This window comes from Galeopterus variegatus, unplaced genomic scaffold, assembly GCF_000696425.1.
Source record: "Galeopterus variegatus unplaced genomic scaffold, G_variegatus-3.0.2 Scaffold2947, whole genome shotgun sequence".
Classification (NCBI taxonomy): domain Eukaryota; kingdom Metazoa; phylum Chordata; class Mammalia; order Dermoptera; family Cynocephalidae; genus Galeopterus; species Galeopterus variegatus.
Window position 1 is genome coordinate 179,898 of NW_007729058.1, and position 11,075 is coordinate 190,972.

General features: G+C 54.1%; 1 pseudogene; it reads left to right on the forward strand.

Moving 5' to 3' along the window:
• Positions 1-607: 607 nt before the first annotated feature.
• On the forward strand, positions 608-5,891 carry LOC103599402 (annotated as a pseudogene).
• The last annotated feature ends 5,184 nt before the right edge of the window (positions 5,892-11,075 follow it).

Here is an 11,075-nt window from a genome sequence, read left to right on the forward strand (position 1 = left end):
AGAGAAAATTTCTGGAAGGATACCTAAGATACCTTGTTGGGAAAAATAGGAAAATGTCAGGGCCCCTCGGATGTTCAGAACCTTGTCGAGAATTTGCTGTAAATATCCTCAGGTGTTCCTTGTTATTACTAATGTAAGTTGCATATGGGCACCCGGGTGTCCAGGGTTGTGGAGTTAAGTATAAAAGACTAACAGCTCTGATCCACGGCGCTTCTCAGAACTCTCAGAGAAGTCACTACGACAGTTGCTGCTAGATCTGAGTAAAACCCATTCATTTTTCTATACCCACGGCTCCCAGGACCTTTTTTTTTTTTTAACCTAGCTCACAGACCTGCATGTGGAGGGTTTGTGACCCAACCTGTGCAACAGACTCGAGGGGTCTGTAAGCCCTGGCTTTATATACCTCCTCTCCCCTGCAGGATAGAGGGGGCTTCCAGGGGCTTTACAATCCTGTGCAGGAGAGAGTCAAAGCTAGAGCCTGGAGGGAGAGCCTTCCTGAAACAACCATGATCCAGAGTGGCTGTGCAAACACAGGGCTATAGATGAGCCTTCCTGGCCGACGCAGCAGGTCTGTGGAGCGCTGTGTCCCCAGAGCCCACTGGTGACCATGGAGGCCCAAGCTCTCTGGCTGCTGACATTGGTCTTGGCATGGGTGTCTCCCACTTGGTGGTGGAGCAAGTGGGCCTGTGTGAGTCCCACTATGATTTCCCTGGATGCAGAGCGGGGACACACGTTGAGGGGAGGGATACAGAAGACCTAGGCTAAGGGGCTTCCTGTGGGCTTGAGAGCAGGATAAAAGGACAAGCTCCCGCGTGGATTTAATAATTACCATTCATCACATACACCGTTTGGTGTAACAGCCCCACAAAGTGAGTCTTACTGTGCCCATTTTATAGTGATGCCCACCCCCCAGCCTCCCGTTGCCTTCTTCTCCAGAGATTCCTGAATTACTGTATAGGTCTTTAAATGTTATATTTACAAAACAGAAAGGAGAACAGGTGATGAGAACAGGATTCCTTCCAGAACATTTTCTCTACTTACAAACACAATTTTCATTTAGCCCTTGCATTGTAGCTCTGGGTGGGGGATGTAGCTGTTCCATTAACCTAAGTTTGAAGAAATTAGGGTGTGGCTTTTATCTGGTCATGTACTGAGCAGGGTTGAAGGCAGTGGTTCCCACGCTCGGCAGCCCATTAAAATCAGCTGGAGAGCTGTTAGACGAGCTGACGCCCAGGGCACACCAATGACCTCAGAACGGCTCGGGGCAGGAGCGGCCTCAGCGGCATTTAAGGATGGCCAGCTGATTCCAACGTAAGCAAAGCGTGGAAACCACCAGAATGAGGAATTCTGGACTGGCTGCAAAAGAAGAGGATTTAAGAGATTTCATGTGATTTCTATTTTCCTAAGGAAAAGTCCAGTTAGTTAACAAGACCAAGCAAACTGCTGCTGCACGTACAGACACATAGGCTTGCTTGTAAACAAATATTGGAGACTGAAGGGCACACAGAGGACATGGGACAAACTAAGCAATCTGGGGAGGGGGAGATGCAGAAAAGAAATGCAACTGTCCGCACACGCTGTGACGCACGTACAGACACATAGGCTTGCTTGTAAACAAATATTGGAGACTGAAGGGCACACAGAGGACATGGGACAAGCTAAGCAATCTGGGGAGGGGGAGATGCAGAAAAGAAATGCAACTGTCCGCACACGCTGTGACGTTCTCTATGGAGCATGTCTCTCCTATTACACTTGTCATTTTTTTAAAAACGGGGCACGTTTTCATTGGCCCAACAATGAAGGGAAGCTTTGTTTCTGGGATCGGGGGATCTGGATTCCCACGGGCCCTGCCAGCTGGAGAAAGGTGATTATAAGGCTTAGCATTCCACAGAATGTTTCTCTTTAAATATTCACTAAAGCCGATCCTCCTAGGGGTGAGGTGCGGGGAATCGGGAGAGGGTGCAAATTTGCAAAATGAAGCAAACCATCCAACCCCAAGCTGCTGACAGGGCTGCGAATGGCGAACCAGTGTGCCGTCCCAGCCCAGGTCAGGGCGGACTGCGGCTACCCCCGATCAGCCCGGAGCAGTGCACCAGCAGGGGCTGCTGCTTTGACTCCAGCATCCGGAGGTGCCCTGCTGCTTCAAGCCTCTGCAGGAAGCAGGTGAGCCCCAGCTCAGGGCCCGCCACGTGGCATCCCAGGAAGCCGTGCACACCTCAGCAGGACACCTAGCACCATCACTGTCTGACGGCGGAAGGCTCATGTCAGAAGCTTCACACCCAGGGCAGCTGGTGGCCAGTGGCTGTTCCCTTCTGTCCCCTTTCTATAAAACATAAAAGCAATGGTTTTAAAAAGGTGTTTGAAGTCAAGACATTATGTAGAGGGAACTAGTTCAGAATCTGTTCTAGAGAGAAATGGAAAAGACATAGGTTTGGGAAGCTGGACCGACTTTCGAGGCTATTTTCAGCAAGCCAGCCACACAGAGTCCCTTGTCATTTGTGACGTGCTCACGGCAGATGGCAGAGGGGTGGCTCCACTGGGCATGGACCCTGGTGCCTCCCCGCCATCATCTTCCCCCACCCTGCCCCACCACAAGGATGCACTTCCTCCAACCCTCCCTCAGTCCCATGCAGGGGGTGCAGGGAACCACCCTGAGGAAACCCCTCCCAAGAGGGGCCCGGAGCCTTCACAAGCAACAGATGGCCAGGCGTACTGTGGTTTGCTGTCCTGGCTCCATCCAGGCCCACCCACCACATCCTGGCTTGGTGTCTGCTATAAGCCATCTGGCATGTTCAAGTGCCAGCTCACCTTCTAAGGACATACCCACCTGAGGCACCACCCTGGGATTGGCACAGAGCAGGGCCACCCTTTGTGGGGGAGGCTGAGCTCTGGCTGATTCCAGCTCCCAGATCAGGGCCTCTTCCCCTTCCCAGCAAACACTAGGGAGGAGGTCTCCATCAGGCTTTGGGACCAGGAGAGGGAGTGGCCTCTTGGCTGGCTGCTCCTTGTCCTGGGACTGCACCGTCTTCTTTGAGCACTGGTCATCTGCCTGGCCACCTGGGTCCATCTCACTTAGTGACCCACAATGTGGGATGACACTTGCCCAGTGACTTGGGGGGAATGCAGGCAGGGCACTGACCTTGGAGCCTGCCTTGATCTTGAGAAGTCAGGCAGCTGGTGGGTGGAGAGGGGACTGCTCACAATAGCACCTCTGCTTTGTTTCTAGAATGAATGTTCTGAGGCAGCTGCTGGCCCTGCTCCAGGGACACAAGCCTCTGTGTCTGGGTGTCCTACCAGCCATTGCTTCCCTCTGTTTGGCTCCACTTTCTATCCCTGCTCTAGCCAGCACTGCCACTGAAAGTTAATGTCTGGCCTGATGTCTTAAAGAATAAATGTCCCATGCTCGGAGGGGACAGTTCTTCATTCCTGAGACTTCACACTCTTGTGTTTTGTTTTGTTTTTCTGCAATGTTCCTCTCATCCATCCCTTTCTCAGCATTTCAGGGATGCAAGAGAGGGAAGGTGTCACTGCATCTCCCAGGAGAGGATCTGCCCTAGGCCTCGTGGGTGGGAAAATAGTCCCTCAGGAGCTGCACTGCATGTGAGGATATTGCCAATCTCAGCCCCTGGCTGATGATAGGCAAGGCATGAAACTTTTAAGTGGCCACTTCCTTATGTAAGCTGAAAAAAACATTTCAAATATAAATTCTTAAAAGCGAACTACAGGCACTAAGGCACTAAGGGTCCCCAGGCCTGGCCTGCTCTAGCACTAAGGGCCCCCCTGGACTGGGCTGGTCTGCCACTAGGGCCCTCCTCACCTGGCCTGGTCTGGAGCTATGAGCACTCTGGCCTGTCCTGACCTGCCCATAAGGTCCCCCCTGGCCTATTCTGGCCTCCCATTAAGGGCCCCTCTGTCCTGATCTGGCCTGGGCTGATGCTAAGCACCTGTCCTGGCCTGCCCTGGCCAGGTGGTAAGGGGCACAGTGGCCTTGCCTGGTCTGCTGTTATGGGCCAACCCAGAAAAACTAGCCAGTTGCTAAGGGCCTCCTGTCATGACCTGGCATACATCAAAGGGCCCCCCTGGCCTGGCCTAGCCTGGCACTAAGAGTCCCACAGGCCTTTCCTGGTCTGCTGCTAAGAGCCCCCTTTGCCTAATATGGCCAGCCAATAACAGCCCCTGTGACCTGGCCTGGCCTGGTCCAATGATTCACCTGGCCTAGTGTGACCTGGTGCTAAGGGTACCCTGACATGGCCTGACCTGGTGTTAAGGCTCCATTGGCTTAGCCTGGTCTGGACTGCCACTAAGGGCCCTACTTTCCTGGCCTGGACTTGCCTGCTGCTAAGGGCTCTCCTGACCTAGCCTGGGCTGTCACTAAAGGCCCAAAGTCCTTGCCTGATCTGGTATTAAGGGCCCTGTAATAGTTTGATTTGTTGCTTATAACAAAATACCTGAAGCTGAGTGATTTATAAAAAAAATGAAATTTATTGCTTACAGTGTCTAAGGCTGGGAAGTGCAAAGTCCATCTGGTGGTGGTGACAGTGACCCAGGGATCACCCATTGCAAGATTGTGGAACCAGAGTGAACAGAGACAGACTCTCTCCTTCTTTTAAAGTCATCAGAACAACGCCCCTGGCCACCATTTTTAATCCATTCACTACTGCACTGTCCTACAATCCAATCACCTCTGGAAGGCTCCACCTTTCAAATACTATAATAGGATTTCCCACTCCCTTAAGCATTGCAGTAGGGACTAAGATTCTAATACATTAAACTTGGAGGACACAATTCAATATTCAATGAGATTTGGGGACTAAGATTCTAATACATTAAAATTGGAGGACAAAATTCAAGCTTCAGTGAGCTTCGGGGGACATAATTCAATCCACTAAGGCCCCCTGGCCTGTTCTGGCCAAATGCTAAGGGCCCTTCTAGTCTGAACTGGCCTGCTGCTAAGGGCCCTTCTGGTCCAGACTGGCCTGCTGCTAAGGGCCCTACTGGCCTAGACTGGGCTGGTGCTATAGGCCCACAGGCCTGGATGGTCTGGCATTAAGGGCCCTGTGGCCTGCCCTGGACAGGCACTAAGAGCCCCCATGCTCTGTTCTGGCTTGCTGCTATGGGCCCCCTGTACAGGCCTAGCCTGCCGCTAAGGGACCCCTGAGCTGAGTGGGCCAGCCACTAAATACCCCCTGGTCCTGGCCTGGAACTATGGGTCCCATGGTCCTGGGTTGGCCTGCCACTAAGGGCCTCACTAACATGATCTAGCCTGCCACTAAGGGTGTCCCTCCTTCACCTGAGCTGCCTCTAAGTGGCCCACTGGCCAGGTCTGGCCTGCTTTTAAGGGCCCCACTGACCTGAACAAGCCTGAGGCTAAGGGTCACCTGGCCTGGCCTGGTTAATGAGAAGGGCCCACCTGACCTTGTCTGCCCTGCTGCTAAGAGCTCCCCTGACCTGGCCTGGCCTGGACAGCTCCTATGTGGCCCACAGGACTAGCCTGGTCTGGCCTGCCACTAAGGGACCTGTTGGCCTGGCCTGGATTGGCCTTTATAGCTTCTAATGGCCCCCTGTCCTGTCCTGTCCTAACACTAAGGCCTCCCCTGGCTGGCCTGCCCCTTTGGGCCTGTCTGGTTGGCCTGTCCTTAGTGCCTCTCTGGCCTGGCCTCACATTAAGAGCACCCCTTGCTTTGTCTGCCCCTAGGGATCCCCTGGCCTGGCCTGCCTCTAGTGACCCTCTAGACATGCCTGGACTATTCCTAGGTCCCCTGTGGCCTAGCCTGGCCTCTCACTAGGGCTCCTCTAATCAGGCTGGCCTACCCTCAAAACCCTCCTGCCTGGTCTGGCGTGCTCCTAAGGCACCCCTGGCTCTGCCTGTCTTGCCCCTAGGAGCCCCATAGCTTGTCCTGGCCTGTCCCCAGGGCCTTGCTGGCCTGTAATGGCCTGACACTATGGGCCACATCTGTCCACACCTGGCCTGGCACTAAGGATTCCCCTGACCAGGCTTGCCTTCCACTAAGGCCCCCCATGGCATGCCTTCTCCTAGGGCCCTCGCGTCCTCACCTGCCACTAAGGACTGCCCTGGCAAGGCATGTTTCCAAGGGCCTCCTACCACTAAGGGCTGGACTGGCCTTTATTGCCAAAGGAACCCTCTGGTTGTTCTGCCATAGGGCCCCCTTTACTGGTCTCCCCCTAGCAGACCACTGCCATAAATTCCAACCTGCTGCTAAGGACACTCCTACCACCAAGTGTCCCTCTTGAGTGGCCTGTCCAGAGACCCTTTGGTCTGTATTAGTGCTAAGGGCCCCCTGGTCTGGCCTGTCTCTATGACTCTACTGGTCTGCCCTGCCACTAAGGGCACCCCTGTCTTGGCTGCCCCTAGGGCCTCTCTAGTCTGGACTGGCACTAAGGGCCCACCTGCCCTGGTCTGACCCTCAGGGACCCTGGCCTCACCTGCCTAAGGACAAATTGTACTGGTCTGTCCCAATGGGCCCCCAAGCCTGGACTACTGGTAAGAGCACCCTGCTGCGTTCTTTTTTCTTTTTTTTAAGACTTTTTGTTGTTGTTGTTCATTTTTGTTTTTTTTTAAAGAAGAGGGGTCTTAACATGATAAAGGGGTGAGTGGGAAGGAGTGGCTGGGACAGACTGGCAGGGACAGGGTGACAGGGATGGGGTGGCAGGGACTGGGAGGTGGCAGAGCCCTGGGCAAAGAAGAGGGGTCTTAACATGATAAAGGGGTGAGTGGGAAGGAGTGGCTGGGACAGGCTGGCAGGGACAGGGTGACAGGGATGGGGTGGCAGGGACTGGGAGGTGGCAGAGCCCTGGGCCCCACATCTCAGATGTCCATGATCTTAATATCACCATACTTCTTTGCTCAATAAAACAATGGGAAGCAGGGGTTATTGCTGAAGACTTGGCACTCCTGCCATTTCTGTATGTCCTGCGGCAGCTGCATGATCAGAGGGAAGGGAGCAATGAATACTCACAGGACTGCAGTGCACGACTCCGGGGTCACCTGCCCCCAGGCCAGAGCTGGGGCCTCTGTCCTGACCCTGGCACCCCCTTCCCCAGAGGCTGGTGTCTGTCTCCTAGCCCTCCCCAGATGGGGAGGGATTCCCATCTCCTTTAGGTCTCCCAGCTACTCCTGCAGCTGGCCCAAGTTCTCGGACAGCTCATTCTTCACATGCTGCCACAACAGCACTGCACTAGTGACCTCCATGTTTTAATTGTTCTGGATGGAGAGAAGCATTCAGCTGCCACCTGATGCAGCTGGAGACCCATGGCACAGGGAACAGGACACAGGGCACTGGCTCACAGGGTGTCTTCCCTGGTACCATTTCATGTGAGGTCTACACCACCCCATTTTACAGGTGAGGAAACAAAGGCCCAGGGGTCGAGTGTGGAGGTCAGGCCGGCAGGGCAAGTGGCACACCCCCCTGATGAAGCCAGTCTACATCTCAGCCAGCTGCTCCTGGAGCTTGCAGGCCTGGGACAGCATGCAGCTGGTGGTGGCGTGGTGGTGCTGTGTGCCCTCCAGCACCTGCCTGTGCTGCTTGCCTCAGAGCCCAGCAACTGCCCCAGCTCCAGCAGCTGCTCTTCCTGCTCCCAGTTCAGGTGGCTCAGACCTTTGTTGTCCTTTACCTGAGCCTGGAGCTGACCCACCAGCCTTTCCAGCTGCTTGTGCAGATGCTCAGCCTCTGCCTGCAGCCACCACTCTTCCTTGCTGGGCCGTGCTGGAGGCTCCAGGGGTGGAGGCTCAGCTGAGAAAGGAAGAGGATGATAAGGGCCTCTGGCCCCTGAAGTTGCAAAAAACCCTCTTCTTGACCCTCAGCTCCTAATTCAGGCTCTTCACCCCAGACCATGGCTTCCTGGATAATCATTTCACACACCCAGANGCTGCGTTCTTTTTTCTTTTTTTTAAGACTTTTTGTTGTTGTTGTTCATTTTTGTTTTTTTTTAAAGAAGAGGGGTCTTAACATGATAAAGGGGTGAGTGGGAAGGAGTGGCTGGGACAGACTGGCAGGGACAGGGTGACAGGGATGGGGTGGCAGGGACTGGGAGGTGGCAGAGCCCTGGGCCCCACATCTCAGATGTCCATGATCTTAATATCACCATACTTCTTTGCTCAATAAAACAATGGGAAGCAGGGGTTATTGCTGAAGACTTGGCACTCCTGCCATTTCTGTATGTCCTGCGGCAGCTGCATGATCAGAGGGAAGGGAGCAATGAATACTCACAGGACTGCAGTGCACGACTCCGGGGTCACCTGCCCCCAGGCCAGAGCTGGGGCCTCTGTCCTGACCCTGGCACCCCCTTCCCCAGAGGCTGGTGTCTGTCTCCTAGCCCTCCCCAGATGGGGAGGGATTCCCATCTCCTTTAGGTCTCCCAGCTACTCCTGCAGCTGGCCCAAGTTCTCGGACAGCTCATTCTTCACATGCTGCCACAACAGCACTGCACTAGTGACCTCCATGTTTTAATTGTTCTGGATGGAGAGAAGCATTCAGCTGCCACCTGATGCAGCTGGAGACCCATGGCACAGGGAACAGGACACAGGGCACTGGCTCACAGGGTGTCTTCCCTGGTACCATTTCATGTGAGGTCTACACCACCCCATTTTACAGGTGAGGAAACAAAGGCCCAGGGGTCGAGTGTGGAGGTCAGGCCGGCAGGGCAAGTGGCACACCCCCCTGATGAAGCCAGTCTACAGCTCAGCCAGCTGCTCCTGGAGCTTGCAGGCCTGGGACAGCATGCAGCTGGTGGTGGCTTGGTGGTGCTGTGTGCCCTCCAGCACCTGCCTGTGCTGCTTGCCTCAGAGCCCAGCAACTGCCCCAGCTCCAGCAGCTGCTCTTCCTGCTCCCAGTTCAGGTGGCTCAGACCTTTGTTGTCCTTTACCTGAGCCTGGAGCTGACCCACCAGGCTCTCCAGCTGCTTGTGCAGATGCTCAGCCTCTGCCTGCAGCCACCACTCTTCCTTGCTGGGCCGTGCTGGAGGCTCCAGGGGTGGAGGCTCAGCTGAGAAAGGAAGAGGATGATAAGGGCCTCTGGCCCCTGAAGTTGCAAAAAACCCTCTTCTTGACCCTCAGCTCCTAATTCAGGCTCTTCACCCCAGACCATGGCTTCCTGGATAATCATTTCACACACCCAGATGATGGTCAATCATTCAAACCACTTTCAAATAGAGAGTTCTTCACATTCTTATGCTCATGACAACTGTGGGTAGCCGACAATAGGCATTCCACCCCTCTTGGCAGAGGGGACAGGGAGGCTCAGACGAGCAGGCTTGTCGTCTGCTGGCTCACACCTCTTTCTCTTACCCCCACCTGCTCCCAGGCCCCCCCAGCCCCAACTTACCTGTCCACCTGCTCACTGGCCAAGCACGTCTCTGGCTCCTGGACCTGACTCCAGCCAGGCTCCTCTCTTGAAGCATGCACCTGCCCAGAGCACAGGGGTGTGAGCTATGGAGGGAGCAGCTGCAGAATGGATGGGCTACCACCTTCCTCTCTACCCACCCCCATAAAACCAAAACCCTGTGCTGCAGCCACTCACTTGTTGTGGTAAGGGCTTGGATGTCTTGAGCTTTTTCATCTGGAGCTGCAAGGCCACCTTCTCCATCACAAGGACCCAATGTTGACCCTTCAGTTGGGACTGGCAACACTTGAGATCCTCATAATTGTTCCTAAGGCCAGAGGTGGTGGAGAATGTAAAGAATGGGGAACAGAAAAGACCACTTTTGTGATCAATGCACAGATTTTGACACCAAGCAGAGGACCATGGCATGGGAAGGGGACCCCAGGAATCAAGAGTCACAAGTGGCATCCAGAGAGAGGACATGAATTGCCTGAGGCCACACATGAGTTGGTGGCACAGCTGGGGCCACAGCTTGGCTATGCACATGTCCAAACCTGTGCCTCCACTTTGTCATGCTCACCTGTACGCCTCCCAGCTCCCACCACATCACCCGTGCTGAGGTCCCCAGACCTGCCATCCACCTTCCCCCTCCTTGTCCTCCAAGTGCAGGTGGAGAGCATTTCACTCTGTTATCAAGTCATGGTAGGACTGCAAATACAGAAAGGTGAAGTCAGGATTCGGCAGGGAGAAGATGTAGTCGGGGCGCACTAACACCGACAGTAACCATTTGGCAGTGACATTTCTTCCCCCTGAATCACACTTGACATCTTTTTCAAGGCATTTCCAAGCCCATGTTCTCAGTTGGTTTTACTGAGAACTCAGTAAGGGTAGAAGGGGCAGGGAAAGAGATCCAGTTTACAGCTGGCTGACATTGTTATGACTGTCATCACCATCGTTTGACTCTACTGAGCGCGTCACCAGGTGCCATGCTAACAATGCACTGAATCCTCACAACCACAACAAGAGGCAGTTACTATTATTATCTCCATTTTGTAGATGAAAAACAAAGTATTAGAGGTTAAGTGCTAAGATCACTTACAGCTGGGATGTGACATCCAGGTCTATCTAGCTCTCTAAGCCCATTTTTTCCCCTGGGGTGGAGGCACAAGCGTGAGGGCAGGTGGCTGGGCTCACCCTCTCAGCCTCCTTCTGCCGTGTGGAGAAGGCGGTCAGACTCCACTGCAGCTGTTGAATCTGTTGTTCCCGGGAGTCCAGGCAGCTCTCCAGATGTTTACTCTCCCCTGGAATGACAGAGGTCAAGAGGAAGCCAATGGACTCCCCTGAAGGCCTGCCAAGGCACCAGGTTGAGGGAAGAGGAGTGCCCAGATTCACACCTGCTTTCTGCCAGGCCACATGGTGAGCATCGGCCAGGGCTCTCTGTAACTGTATCTTTTTGGACATTAACACCTCATGGGTCTGAACCTGAGCCTTTGGGAGAAAAGCCAAACACGTGCTGAGAGAGAGGAAAAGGAAGGTTCTCTAGGGGACATGAGGGATGCCATACAGTCCACTCACCTGTGGTTGTTACACAAGGATTTTGCCTGCTGACACCTATTCTCCTGCTATAGAAAGAGGAAAGAAACATCTCTTACCAGGGAGGCAGAGATGCAACAGCAAGGGACAGGACCCCAGAATGCCACCAATGGCCCAGGACAGGCCCACCAGTGAGACCAGATT